The sequence below is a fragment of the Dromaius novaehollandiae genome, chromosome 9 (assembly GCF_036370855.1).
Source record: "Dromaius novaehollandiae isolate bDroNov1 chromosome 9, bDroNov1.hap1, whole genome shotgun sequence".
Taxonomy (NCBI): Eukaryota; Metazoa; Chordata; class Aves; order Casuariiformes; family Dromaiidae; genus Dromaius; species Dromaius novaehollandiae.
This window is the reverse complement of record NC_088106.1, coordinates 19,392,026-19,407,391: the sequence shown is the minus strand read 5'-3', so window position 1 is coordinate 19,407,391 and position 15,366 is coordinate 19,392,026. Positions and strand designations below refer to the sequence as shown.

General features: G+C 37.4%; 1 protein-coding gene and 1 long non-coding RNA gene across 3 annotated transcripts in view; one reads left to right on the top strand and one right to left on the bottom strand.

The window, feature by feature from the left end:
• Nucleotides 1-98: 98 nt before the first annotated feature.
• LOC112984100 (uncharacterized) lies at nt 99-9,740 on the bottom strand. The gene is made up of 2 exons (XR_003259405.2): nt 9,618-9,740; nt 99-8,682 (listed from the first exon to the last, which is right to left on the bottom strand). It is a non-coding gene; the product is annotated as an uncharacterized LOC112984100 (long non-coding RNA).
• Nucleotides 8,773-15,366, top strand: part of ZBTB38 (zinc finger and BTB domain containing 38) — a 25,902-nt gene continuing 19,308 nt past the window's right edge. Inside the window, exons 1-2 of one of the 2 annotated variants that reach the window (XM_064516868.1) lie at nt 8,773-9,166; nt 14,526-14,635. The gene's annotated coding sequence lies outside the window, so the exon portion shown is untranslated. Of the gene's footprint in view, nt 9,167-9,839; nt 10,061-14,525; nt 14,636-15,366 lie in introns of those variants that run through there. The other variant, XM_026101689.2, reaches the window with a different exon arrangement.

The following is a 15,366-nucleotide window of genomic DNA, read 5'->3' as shown; positions in this document are numbered from 1 at the left end:
GGTCACCACTTGTTGCCTTTTAATGCTCAATCTCCCGTCCGTCTGAGACGGCACGGAGGCTCCTCCTGCCTCCGGGCCAATGAGCACTGACACCAATATGAGGATGCTACAAATGGCGTTTATTGGACATATGCATTCGCTTATATACCTACAAGCATACTGCTATCTCTGCGTCATATCCTTCCTCTTTCCGTGCCATCGCGAGATCTTCCGATCGCCGTTCCCTACGGACATGTTATCTGGAATTTTTATTATTTTAACTGTGTTTTATCCTTTTGTCTATATCCAGCTTGATGTTTTAAAGAAAAGTGGATGCAGTCATCCTATCCTTTTCCTTGAAGTCATAAATAACATGAATGAAACAGATGATTGATCCAAACCTAATGGCCTAATGGTCACTTAAAATATCCTCCACTTTTAGATAAAATAACAATGGCATCTTTCTATCTTTAGCACAGATTGAAACTCTAGCACCTGAGCAAACCCACAAAACCAGTAAGAAATTTCTGGTGCTTGTGAATGGTGCTATGAAAGTCCAGTGAGAATTACAAAATAGATGGATGTTTGTTCTGCGGTGCAAACTTCTGGAAAAGGTACTACCAAAACAGAAGGTGATAAAATTGAAGCAACTCCTACTTGTTGATATTTACTGCATGGATGATAACAAAAGGTAGACACCACCAAGCTGTTATCCATAAGAACACAGTATAACACCAACACGGCGACAATTACAATGCAAATCTTTCTCTCTACCCTTAATGTAACCCTAGGCTTTGCCATAGGCAAGGAACCTCTGCACTTCCCCAGACGAAAAATTCTCAGTGGAGAATTCCTTATGCAGCTCTCGGTCTCCCTTGGCAGCCCATCTCCAGTCCCAATCCAACTGCAGTTCTGAGATTTCTCTTCCTCTCAACCTTAACCCTATGTTGAGGCTTACCGAAGATATTTCACACAGGTATTATGCCTTCTAATTTTTTTCAAATCCTTCAAGAGAAAGAAATTCACCTGCTGTTGGTCCACAGCAACACTATTTTCTTTTCTGGTGAGCACTTCCTTAGAGTAATTATAATGTGGTTTTGTAAGCCTTTTATTATGTTTGTGTCTGATATTCCACTTCCATTTGTCTGACAAAAATTCTTCTTGGTTGGGATTACCCATTCGTGCACGTGGTTCTGGGTTCTGTTCCTAAGTGAATCACTTAACCTCTCTGTCTTTCTCTCTCTCCATCCATAAAATTAGCATAATAATGCTAATTTATTGCAGGCTATAGTTAGGCTCAATTAATGTTTGTAATGATCTCTGAGATTGTTGGATAAAACATGCTGTAAAAGTGTATTATTATTGTTAATAGAGCCTTTTGTACAACTGCACTCTAACAAATTAGCACTACCGTTGCTCACCAGCTTTAGTCCTAAAATTTCATTGGAATTCCTAAGGATTCAATGGGAGTTGGGATACTGTCAAAGGAAGAACAGTTTCACTTTTGGAATATGAGAGATCTGCAGTGTTTGTGTGAAGAGAAATTATGTAATTTTCATAAGCAAAATGAGAATGAGAGCTTTTTAAAACAGTTAGGGCCTCATCTGCACTGACTTCAGTTGCACTAACGCAGATTTCAGAGAGCTGCAGTCTTTTAGAATGGGATGGCCTGGGCTGCGTTAGGAAGAGCATCCGCGGCAGGTCGATGGAGGCGATCCTCCCACTCTGCTCAGCACTGGTGATGCTGCATCTGGAGTGCTGTGTGCGGTGCTAGGCTCCCCTAGTCAGTGCAAGAGAGACATGGACCTACTGGAGTGAGTCCAGCAAAGGGCCATGAAGATGACTAAGGGACTGAAGTATCTGTCATACCAGGAAAGGCTGAGAGAGCTGGGACTGTTTAGCCTGGAGAAGAGAGGGCTTAGGGGGGATTTTATCCAAGTGTATAAATGCCTGGTGGGAGGAAGGAAAGAAGATAGAGCCAGACTTTTCTCAGTGGTATCCAGTGAACGGATAGAAGATAATGAGCACAAATTGAAATATAAGGAATTCTATTTAAGCATAAGAAATAACTTTTTTACAGTGAGGATGGTCAAGCACTTGAACAGGTCACTTAGGCTGTGGAGTCTCCACCTTTGGAGAAAGTCAAAACCCAGTTGGACCCAGCCCTGAGCAACCTGCTCCAGTTGATGACTCTGCTTTGAGCAGGGGGTTGGACTATGTCATCTGCAGAGGTCCCTTCCAAACTCAACCATTTGGTGATTCTGTGATTAAACAGTCTTAACCATGGCAGTGAAGGCAGTGTAAGAGAGTGGTGGTAGACAAATCTCAAACTATACCTTGAGAGGAAGCGATCAGTAGTCTGGAGTTCATAATGAATACTCTTGGTTTTGGATTACATATACCAGGTTAACAACTGGAAGACAAAATGGATAACTCCCCTCCCATCTGTCAGGAGCAGATGAAAAAGAAAGGAGCAAGCTTCAGGCCTGGACTGCTCTGGAGAAAAGGTTAGAGCAAATCTACTGCTTGGGCAGCATAGAGTTAGGAACATAATGGATAGCTGAGCCTGCGGAAATAAGCTTGATATCAATTTTTTTGTTGCTTTCATTCTACATATGTTTTTAGACTGTGTTTGGAGCTGTGATACACTCATCTATACACATGGTTTTTAGGAAGTGTGATTTCTCTGACCTATTATGTGACATTTGATTTTATAACTATCAAATGCTAAACAGTTTTCTTGGTGCTTCCAAAACATTTTCTTTTCTGCTCGCATACTTTAGCTTCCTACCCCTGCTTGCTCTGGCACTCATGTTGTTCAAAAATAATTTCCGTATGTTTTTAATAATGAGGAATGCTTGTTATTCTCATACTGTCTGTTTTCCAAAACAGCTGAATAGTTCCTGCTCAAACTTCATGAAAAAAAAAATCAATGTAATGGGGCAGAGACTATGCCCCCAAAACTGATCCTGCCTAAAGTCATCTGTTTCAGAAATCACTTTAATCAGGAGTTTATAAAAGGAATTTTTATGCTGCTTTACCTCTAGGGCAAGGTAAAATGACCTTTGGGTTTTTTTTCTGCAAAGAACAGATTTTATGTATGCATCCAAACATATTTTTCCTAGTTTTGTTAGTAACTAAAGCCAAAATGTTGAGTCCCTTGACTGCTCTGAGAAATTTCCTTTTTTTCAACCTAATTCTTATTGCCCTTCTTGCCTACCAGCTAGTGTTCATAAGAATGGCTTGACTAAAATGTCTGTATCTCTATCTGGGATTTTGTATGACTAAGCGAAAAAGGAACCGCTTTCCATATTGGATCTTTGAATCTGTCACTCTGTAAAAGTAATGTCTGGCTCTTAAACCCAGAGGAGAGGAAATGCATAATGTGTAAGTGGAAATGCTTATCAATGTGAAAGAAGTACAGAAGTGTAGGTGTGCGTGTCAGGCTATTTGTGTCACTAAATACAGAGAAAAATAAGATTGATAAAATTGATAATAACAGAGTAAAAATACAACACCTAAATTCACTAACCCGGTAAATTAGCCAGGAGTGATAGGAGATAGAAATCTGAAACATTTGGTATACCTCTGGCAGCAGCTTACAAAGCAAATAGGGTCTTAGGAGGTATAATTAGAGGAGATACAGTGCTCATGCAACAGAGGTCATTAAGGCACTGTTCAAAGAAAAAACAAGTCAAAGCCACTTGTCGTTATTGCTAACTGTTTTGAGCATCATGTTACACAGAAAATACAGAACTATAGCCTGTAAAGGTGCATGCAAATATCTATAAAGATATAGCTTCCTTCAGATCCTGTAGATGGAATTATATTTTTTACATAAATTCCCTTTGCCATTTGTTTACAATGAATCCCAGGAGTTCTAATCATTAAAAATGATTTTATAGTTTATAGAGTACTAAGCGGCTGTTAGAAATGTTTCACAAAAAGCATATGTAGCAGCTCTTTACCTTACTATACCTTAATATATGACTTGTCTGTGATTGTTCAGTTTAGGCAAGCCCACAGTTTTCATAATATATATACATTTCATAATACATCGATACTATGCAGTGTATCACAATACAATACATAATACTCAGATACTTGCTGGGTTTTTAGAATCTCAATATTTATCTTTTTTAAAGAGCAATTGCCTTCAAATGCTCCTCTGCTTTTAACTTAGCAGTGCTGAAAAACATCCCCACCTAAACAGGAATAGCATGAGTTTGAACTCACTCCTGCCCAGACCACTTGGGTATTATTTTCATGGCCTGTTTATGTAAACATCGCGCTTAGGAATGGACATCTGTAAAGCATGTACAGGAATAACTGAGAGCAACTATTTTCTCACCAACCATCCTTCACTACAACAGCTCTTTCTCTGTCTCCCTATTATATATTTTTTTAATATTTAAATTAGGTAGCAATCACAGTCACTGGAACTTCTGGGAATATATCTGTGATTATTTTCTCATTATTAACACAGCAGTTCTATACTTATTTCACAGGAAATAATGGAAGAACTTGTCTAGCCATACAGACAAACATAAGGTGTTATGGGAAAGTCTGGGAAAACTGTCAGCACTCAAATGATACAGTCCGCATCCTTCGGGCAAGTTTGGCTAGATGTGAACACAAACGAAAGTCTAGGGCATGTCAGCTGGAATGGATATAAAAGTGATATACTTTGGCCCTAGAAAGGCAAACTGATGAAGTTCTATGATCAGTCCTCTTCCTTTGCCCTATTGTTTCTAACAGCCCGACAGCAGCTAGCCAGGGTTTCTCTACTGAAGGAAGTAGCTTCTAAATCATGTGGTGGTAGGCATCTGGAGGAGAAGGAGTTTGACCTGAGAGTTGAAAGTTTGGGCAGGCATATGGGGATGCTTTTCTGAATGTGAGGGTTAGGTTGAAGAAGTTATTCAGGATCAAGGGAGAATTTTACTTTTTCAAAATAACTCTAGTTTTAAACTCGGTATTCATCAACAGTGTGTTTTTTGCAGGGGCACTAGCAGAATGAGGAGGCAAATATAATTGATGCAGCTAAATTCAGAGGCTGAAACAGTCATTGCAAGTGCAGATTTGTTAAAAGGCCATAGCCAGCTCTGGTATGTGCTTTCAGAAACCCCCACCCTGGATTCCCAGCTGTGCTTCATGTCCCCTTGTCATAGCTTTGCAGGGATGGGATCACAGGGCAGTTGACTACAGTTTCTTGAGACTGACTGATTCTATGCTTGGTTTTCTATATCTTGCTCATTTACCTGATAAACAGTTAAAAAAATACAAATGCTGAGGTGGAAATGAACCCACATGCATGAATGTCTGTTCATCCATTTATCTATTGTGAAGCATAATTCCCACATCCAGGGTGCCCTCTATAGCTAGCAGGACAGTTTATTCTCTTGGTCCTGTTTGGGCCCATGTTGAATAAAGACAGGAGTGAGCTGATCCACATAAAACCAAGTGTCTGTCACTTTTTTCTCAAAGTCTGCTAGTCTTCCAGATATTTACTGCTACAAGTTTGGTCCTTGGCAGAGTTCCCAGTCCACCAGATTGCCCTCTTATACTTCCCCCTTGGATGACAAGGTGTAGTAGTACTTTCAGACAAAAAAAAGTACAGTTTTGGGGACTTCGTGTGAGTCTTTCTTCCCTCTATATCCTTGTGCTTCGATTCCCCAAATGACCCATCTGGAGGAGTAGGACTTTTCCTCTGCCAAACGATATACCACAGGGTGGAGACTGCAACACAATGATACTAGGACTCCTCTTTCCTCCCCAACTTCAATAAGTGATCACATGTGAGGGGAGATTAGGTGTTACCCTAGAGTTGTGATAAACAGAGGGACATGAAGCATGTTTGCAAGCAGGAAGCTTCAAACTGGAGAAGATTCACGACACAAATGGCTTGTGAGAACCAGTGAGGATACTTGAAATAGCCTGCCTTTAAGCTGATTGAATAAAGAACCGACACAAGCTCATGGCATGGGCTGACATACTCCTGACCCAGCTGAGGTGTGAATTTTGAAACCAAGTATCAGGAGAGCCACTGCCTAGGCTTGGGACTGTAACAGTTTCGGTGCAAATCAGGTTAGAGCTTAAACCCCAGTTTCTGACCCAGACATGACATCCAGTGTGAATCTATCTCCACCTGGAAAATTTGGGCCTACTTTGTGCAACCTGCAAATGCAAATGTTCTCAGTTTATTTACGAAGCTGTACAAAGGCCTAGAATGTGATCTCTTGACTGAAACGATGTTGAGTCTGAAGAAAAACTACCGCAAATCTAAGCCTAGAAAATTATTACTAAGCACAGGAAAAGGCTGATTAAAACAAGAGGCATGCATACGGGTTTTGAAGAAGCTCACTTCCCTGTTCAGTGTGAGATGTTTATTACTCCGCCATGTTTGATCCTGGGAGGTTTTTACTACTCCCTGAATCCAAAACACCTTGCTGTCTCTCTGGCAGAACAGTACTTCTCTGTGAAAATGAGAATGCTGGCCCCAAGAATGAAGGACCAGAGAGATTTGTTGTGAGACCCTGCTGAAATCTGCCTTTTGCAGAAAATCATTGCCCTAAAGCAAACATAGCATTTGGTTCGCAAAATTGTACTGTCACATTTTCTTGTAAACCGTTCAGTAGACAGCTACATGAGGCCCAGATCTTCCCCTCTTTATATGAACTTTACCATGCTTTTAAAATGGGCGTGAGTGGGCCTATCATATACGTTTTGCTAAGAGATGAACATTAAAAAACCTTCAAATGAATTCATAGTTAACATTTTTAATTTAAAGTTGATATATAGTGGCATCTAAATAGTTAGACAGCTTTAAACTGTAAAAAGCTCAAAACAAACAAAAAATTAAAATAAATGATTGATAAAGTCCTAACTTATTTTGTAATCATAAATTGGAATAGCAGTTGTTTGTGTTGGTCTAGTCTCCCTTTCCGCTGGCTGCGTTCCATTTCTGTGTGACAGATGTGCTATTTATGGAAGGGGATTCTGAATATTTTAAAGCACTGACTGTTAGGATCAGCTCATTCCCAGCCTTTAAAACCAAAGAGAACAGAATGCCAAACAATTTTACAGAGAAAAATCTCCAAATTAAATATATATATACTTAGTCATTTAAAAAGAAAGAAGGAAAAAAAAATCTGATTGTTTATTGGGTATAAGAAGAACGTAATTCAAATATAATATGTACATGTAGCAATCTTAAGTCATTGCTGTGCAGAACTTTCTGATTTAACACAATATTTATTATCACTGGTTTTCCCTTTTAAAAAACAGGCATTGTTTTAGGAAAAAAAATTAGTGAGATACATAGATTCCCGAGAAAGAATGTGTTTCTGAAAATTTGGCTGCTTTCTTTCCAGCTGTATTGGCAGGTCTAATGAAAGATAGTGCTTCTCCATAAAAATCGTGCCTCACAAGTATCTATATCTATTTCAGTAGCTGGTCAGAAAATATTTATATTCACTTATGCATAAAGCAAACAATATTTGCTTAAAGAAATCTTTCAGTGAAATAGTTTCAGAGCTGGCACATTAATGTTTACCATTCTGGCTACGTGTTGGATATCTGTTTGGGGTATTTGGGGTAGAAAGAAAAAAGGAAGGTATAAGAAATCATTGTAAGTGTATGGGTGGGAAGGATTCTCTATAAACAGATAGACCTTAGGGTTTATTTTACTTCACCTGATAGTTTAGCCTTTTGGGAATGTAATTCAGCTCGTAGTAAGTTGTGCTACGGTGTTCTCATTCTCCCTTTGGAGACATACTGACAGTGAAAATAAAAACAGTTTTGCCTATTAGGCATTTTAAAAAATTCAGATAAGCAGTTTTTAATGCTTTTTTCTTTGTATATTTTTCATTATACATGTCAAATATTTTATTGTAGTTTTAAGTTTTCTGGAGAATGAAGCATTTTTTTTTAACATTTCTATCTACTTATTTATAAAAATTTAATTCCCGCAGTTACAGTCCTGCAATCGCTGCAGAGGGTGATACCAATTTAACGTATGCAGCTGAACAATGTACATACTATTAATCCCAGAAGGTAAAAGAAAGATGTTAAGCAGGTGATGTGACATTCATTTTTATTATTTTTGCAGCTGTGGTTTGATATTCCAAAATGATTTTTTTCTTCAAAAAGACGACAGCACTTTAGTAGCTGCATTGACCTCCATGATGTCAGAATGTCATTGTGCAACCGTAGCTAAGAAAAGCCTCTGAGAAAAAACAAAGGAGCTTTGCATCTCCCACTAACATGAGATGTGCATATACAGTACGTAGCATTTTGGAATTCATACTGTGGTAGTGAGCTGTTGCTTTCAGTTTGATTAGAGAATCATTGTTTCGTTTTTCCTTGCTTTGACAGTGAGTATGCTTGTTTGCTGCTTAAGTCTTCTTAGTGCTATCTAGGTCAGTATACTTAGGATAGCTTTTATGTTCTGTAAGTCAGACAGATTCGGTGCCTAAAAAAGATCAGCACTAAATTTTCTTTTATTTATTATATCTAGGATAGAAAAATATTTTATAATTAATCAGAATTGTATACCACATAGCACCTACCATTTCTGCATTGCAGATATATTTAGCTCTAACACTGCTTGTGGTTAACAGGGTGTAGCGTAGACACAGACAGCTGATCATGCAGTCAGACCCTGTGCTTGTGTGGTTTGTCAATACTGCTCAGGATTTTGATGGACTGTAAAAGAGGAAAAAAACAGAAAGGAAAGAAAAAGAAATGTTTTATTTGCATGAACATTAGATCTTTATTTCTGATATTTTTCCTATAATTGTCTTTTTTTTTTCTTTTTAATTCTGAGGCTTAAAAATTAGGAAAGCACAGCAAATGCATCCAGGATCTAGTATGTGCTGTGTGAAATCTTTCTTCATCGAGAGGATGTTACTGTAGTCAATCCAGCCTTTCTCCAATAAACAAGAAGATTGTTTTGTTTTCATCGGCAGGCGGACTCAGCTATCGCACAGACAGATTTTGATAAGAGTTTGAAATGCCTACTACTGTATCATTGTAGAATTTGGAGTTTGCTAACAGTGTTAGTGACTGGAGCTCATCTTGCATCACCAGTTGATGACAATTTTCTTTGTTCCCTCCCACCCAGTTGAACCAAGACTCTGTAGCTGATATGCAATGTCACTTACAACATTAATCAGATACTGCATTTAAGGTGAGCTGTCCCTTGCCTCCTCCCTTACCAGAGCTGTGCTGCAGTATGTATCTTACTCCTGCAAGCCTAAAATGGCAGGCAGGATTAACGTTGCTTGTGCTGTGTGCATGCTGTGTATTGAATTCATTATACCGTGCCTAGTATCTCAAATGTGAGTATGTAAATGGTCTGTGTGCCATATCATGCAGTAGTGAAGACTGGTTTCTGCTTCATTACAGGCTTAGATATTTGAGCATCACCTTAAGAATTCTTTTTCATTTGCAATGTGGTGAGCTGTTAGCTTGTCATCACATTCAAACTACGTTATTAGCCCTTGGAAAGAAAAAAAAAAGAAGCAAACTGTGCTTCCAGATGGTGTCACCCTTTTTCTTCTTGCATTTACTGTAGTTTAAATAATGTATATTGTATTGTTAATTAATGTGAATATCGAATTAAAGCACTTGAAACTTACATATTTATTATGCAGGTAGGAGGCACGTCGAATCTATTTTTAACTCTTACGCAGTCCACGTTGTGCAATGGGCTTTGGTTGTCGAGTTTATATTTTCAGCTGTGATATCAATAGGCTGATTTTCAGTAAATGTGACAAGTGGCCTTTGCAGTGGTCAGCTTCGAGCTGTGAACCCTCTGAGGAGGAGAGGAAAAAAAACCCTTGTCTTGCAGTTTCGGAAAACCTTGGATGAAGACTTTTTTTTTTCCCCCCACTCCTGCTTTCCCTATTGATAAATTCAGTTCTCCTGATCATGGTCTATTCAAGCTGCTTCCCATCTGATTTTTGACAACTGCTTCTAAAAAATTATCAAGAAGACCGAGAATTCCGTGTGTCTCCATCGCTTTACATAAAAATGGCTGGGTGCATTGCCATGCTAACACTGCACTAAGTGGTACACGCAGGTAGGTTGAGATTTGCATGTTTTACAGATTTGTTCGTCAGTGTTGCAAGAACATAAAATGGGCTTTAGAATGTAGCTTTCAGTTTAAAAAATGCATTGAACTGTTAATTGAAACCAGCATAATATTAAGTTGTTTGGCTTCACATAGTGGCATGACAATTGTTTTTACCTGTTTAAAAAAAATCTATTGTGAAAGTAGAGCAATCATGTCTGTTAAAATAATCATATGTACTAAGGGCGTGGCAACGCTTATGCAACAAAAGAATTTTTGAAAACCCTATTGATTCAATTACATTTTAAAGCTGACTATGAGCATTACTGAGCTTGCAGTTAAAATGCAAAAATAAAAATTAAGGTAGATAAGAAAAATGAAAAATATTTAAATTCTGTCGTAAGCGGTTTCCTGTGCGTTGTGCGAAATCTTAAATAAAGATTGATATGCTTTAATACTTATATTTTCAGTACTGGATACAAACAGAAACCTGCAGTATTTCTTTTTATTTTAAGGCAGAAGGATTTTAAAGAGAATGATTGATATAGATGGCCCTGTCAGCTTAAACTGAGTATCAGTTCACTGAAGTGTGTTTTACTTCAAACAAAAAAGGTTATGAAATTAAAACTAGGCAGCCTCAGGTACAAAAGCCTGAATTTGAGCATTAAGTATAAAAAGAATTACGATTATTGTACTACTAACACCAACTTCTGTAATATATTTGTTTGAGATTAATACTGGGCCAGAACCAGTTTCCTTGGCAACCAAATCCTTTTAAAAGGTGCAATAGTAATGGTGTAAAAGAAGTTATTCTCTTTAATACCAATACCACAATGCAAATGGAAATTTTGCAGTTAAGTTTCTTTTCAGTTCTAAATGAGAATCTGATCTCATTTTATGTTTCCATGCGGCTATCATTTCCTAAACGATGCCATGTTTATAAAGCTGTACACAACAGAAAACTGTTTTTTTCCTGTTTTGCATTGATTGTTTCCAGAAACGCATCCAGATTCTTTTTTTTTTTTTCTAATGTAGCCTAGTCTTATATGTAGGTCAAGGTTTGTGCTGTGTGTATATAAAGCGATAGTTTCATTATCACCAGGATAAAAGTATCTCTAAGACATTTAGCAGCTGAGAAATGTAGAGAATCAGAAGTATGTTTAAGCCCTCTTTCACCTTTGCTGAATTCTGCCACAGTAATGCTAATAAAGCTTTTTTAAATCGTGGACGCATTCTGAAGTTCAGCTAAAGACCTGTGTTTAACCATACTGGAAAAGAACTTGTCAGATCTTATAAACAAGCCTTTATACAAGCTCACTTGTGGTCTGCGGTAATTTGCAGACCTCATACATTTTGCAAAATTTAAGTATTATGATTCCTTATTTCCATTTTTAGGTAGCATTTTGAACAATATAAATAAAGTGAAATCTTGTGTGTATGCCAGAGTTAACAGCTTATACAGTATTAAATGTTACTAAATGTCTCCACTGAACTTATAATGTAGTGTATCTCCTTACAACTCTCCTTTGTACATGACTTGAGAAATTGTCACTACTGCAATGAGACTTTTGCAGCACGGTAGCCATTTTCCTTTCATGTCCTTGACTTTAAAATGACTAAGTATATTTTATGTGGATGAGGATCCAGCATTGAAAATCAATGCAAAAGGTGTATTAGAAGCACAGCCAATTATATTAATGATAGCCTTGACAGTTTCAGTGAGACTGAACTAATTCTCATTTATTTTTAAATATATCAGTTCAGTGTATTCCAAATAAACAGTGTATAACTGTTCAGGAAGATGACTGTTGTCATCTGTCTTGATAGGCCAATGCTTAATAATGATAATAAAACCTTTTGGTTCGTAATTACTAGATTAGTTTGACACAGTGCAATCATATTTCCCCACTCCACAGAAGGAAGCATAACTGGAAGCATAATAAACAGCATCTTTCAAGTGACGTATTAAAGTTGGTATTTTTTCTGTAATTTGATTTTTCTCCAGTAGCTTATCTCTGATATATTGTTTTTCAGTCTGAAACGTTATCTGAAGTACGCCCTTACACGCAGTTACCAAAATTGTGTTTCTTTGTTTATTTCTTGTGTGGTTATTTTTAAAGGAAGTTGCTGAGCTAATGCTATGCAGTAGCAATCTATTTATTGCTATCGATATTTATCTTTAGCAAAGAAGTGGCACTTTTAGTTAAACTGTTTTTATTACATCTTTGTGTTCAAATATATGCACTCAAGGCATTTAAAGAAAGTGTAGCTCCATGACACAAGCATGCTTCACTACGGTTTTAAATCCATTTGCAAATTCGCTCTTTTGTTAGAGGGTGCAAGTCCTCTTGTAATTAATATGACTGAATTCAAGTGCTTTCATAGTTCTGGAAAAACTCACTGGCAGCCTGTGAGCGGTAATTTCTTCTAGCTAAAGAAACTGATTCATTTATTAAGGAGGATTCTAGTAATTAGCAAGCTGTTTCCAGTTTGAGTCTCATACGTCGGGGGCTGCACGTATTTTAATGGTAGTTAAATCTCGCTAAGGCAGGGTGTCTAATGTCAAAGCCAGAGGTGCCGTACGAAATCTCGTATAAACTTTGTGCAGGTTATTCTCTTTGGCTAAGGGGGCTAACAGGGGTACCTAGGAACAGGCGCAGTTTCTCACACCTCAGCACAACCTGTCAAATGTTAGTGTCGGGGGGGCAGGCTGGGGGTTTTTGTCCGGTTTTATTTTAGATGCCAAATTGTTGATATTCAATTCCCCTTTTTATAACTGAAATCTATTATTTTATGCATGCAAATTCCACTTCTGCCAAACAGAAAATCTACACAAAACTTGCGTAGGCACAAAATCAAACAAAAAATTATTCAGGCGGACACTATCCTGCTTACTTTTAAATGACCTTTTGGGTTAAGGTTACTGCTGGCTCTAAACTCCAGTTTGATTTGTGGATCTCCCAGTGTGAAACTATTTCTGTTTAGATAATATTTGTCAGACTATTACACTCAGATTCTGGTAGTAATGAACAGATACCAGTTAACCCTTTTGGGGCATCTAGAGTGTCTGTTTTATTTTATGATGTACAAGGTTTTATCCGATCTAGGGTTTTATTATGTATTAAAATTGATTTATTATGTATAGCAATACATGTGAATTCTAGCATTATCAAATTTGGGGAGTCTTTTAGCTTTGATAAAACCCTTTACTTGTTGGATTCTTCCAAGTCTGGTGTTTACGCTTCCCATTCACCATAATCTTTGACAGTGACTTATGAATATAGATGGGCTTATGACTTTACTGGTATCTGAGATAATAATGATGGCTTCATAAAATTTGCTTTCTTGCAGGCCTTTGTTATGAGCAGATGCACATGCTATAGACTATTTCAGTTAAAACAAAACAAGTGATGGATGCTGTAGTTATTGTATACGGTTATCTATGAAATTATAGTGGTATATTTGCAAATGGAAGATGTATCTATTTATTCTTAATTGCTGCTCTTTAAATGCCTATCAGCTGAGTCATGTGGCCTTATCCGTAAGATTCTGCAGTTGCTCTATGGAACAATTTGATTTGGCTTAGTATCTTCAGAATAAAGCCTTGTTCTAAATTATTTTTACAGTATTATATAATAAAGTTATTAGGATGTTTGATATATAGTAACATAAAATTTGGATGTTTGAAAACAATGAAGCAGAGAGATGCAGAAAGCCTATTCCAGAGGACAAGAGTTGCCTAAAAAGTCTTATCTGTGATAAAAGCGGTCAGAACAGAAGTGGCAGGATGGAAAGAAGAGAAAGAAAAGGCCCTTTGAGAGATGACAAAAATACGTGGAGGCTTTAAAAATAAAAGATAACTTTTAATTGGTTTCTGAAGTTTATGTGGAGTCAGGAAGTTGCCTAGTGATGAAGATTGTTTCCCCCAGTACCATGATTTGTTTTCTGAACTGGCAAAATCTGGTAGCTAATCTTGAATACACTTATTTTTCACTGACTTTACCTTGTGAAACTCAGGAACAGACTGACTGAGAAAACTAGGAAGCCTCCATTACTGGAGGTCTTATTAGATAAACATGTCAGGAATGGTTTGGATGTAGTTGGATGACGGAGGGGAAAGAAAATACAGCTGAGGCCTGCTTCTAGCCTAATTTTTCCAATAATCCCAATAAAGAAATGGTTCTAAACTTCGGTTTGAAAATGTCCTTAGATTTCAGTCTAGAACACATTATGAAACATTATGTTCTGTTTGCACTACACAGGTTAAACCATAATGAAACAATGCTGGCAGAAGCAGAATTTATAATGCTTTGATTAACAGTACTGTTTTATTGCTAATAAGTTGCAAGCCTTGCAGATCTAGATTTCAAGCCCTACAGCATTCCAAAGAAAGTGTAGATGAGTTACAAATATACCTGGAAATTAGTACTTGTCTAATGATGTAGTTATTAAATTTGGGTTTTCCCCTTTGCAGGCTGACACACAGTAGCCACAGAGGTCACACAATTGCTGAGATGATTTTGCCGAACATACCTGTTGACACCACTTTAAAAAGACTGTAACAGGCGAACAACCTGATTCTAGGTGGGTAAGTTTATGGGGTGATTATAGTAAGCTGCAATCTCTTTAAAACTTGCACAGAAATAAAGCTGAAATATTGAATGCTTTAAAAGCACATTATATGATTTTCTTCAATTAAGTATCTACCTTTTTTTAAAGAAACATTTAAGAGTTTTTTTCACTATTGTACTGCATTACTATATTCAAGTGTCAATATTGTTGTTTTTTTCCATCTCCTGTTAGATTTTTATTGCCATAGAGGTTGGAGAAATAAAATCTTGCAGAATAGACCCTTGAAACAGGTTGTTATGGCCTCCATGAAACTCCCACGATCTGTGCAAACCAGACATATTGGCAGGCAGGAAGCAAACCTCTTGACCTTGCCACAATGTTAACTCAGGATGCCAGTATTAGCAACCATTACAAACCCCTGCCATACAATAAAGGTAGAGGAACTCTATTAGTGCCCATGCCCAATTTTAATCTTGCTATTTTGACTGAGTTTTTTATAGTTCATCTCATAAAAGGCTAATCTCTACCTTTATACATGACTGTAATGAGGGGTAGTAAAAAAACCCTTGAACTGTGAGCTGCAGTAAGCACTTAGGAAATTCAAGCACGGTATTGTGATATCACGATTTTCCAAAATACAGTTTTGTGTTCTGCATGACTTTTTCAAATATTAGCAGTTTCCTTTCTGTCTTCTTATTGTGAATTCAAAATAATCATCTTGGTTAAAATAAACATGTCTGGTA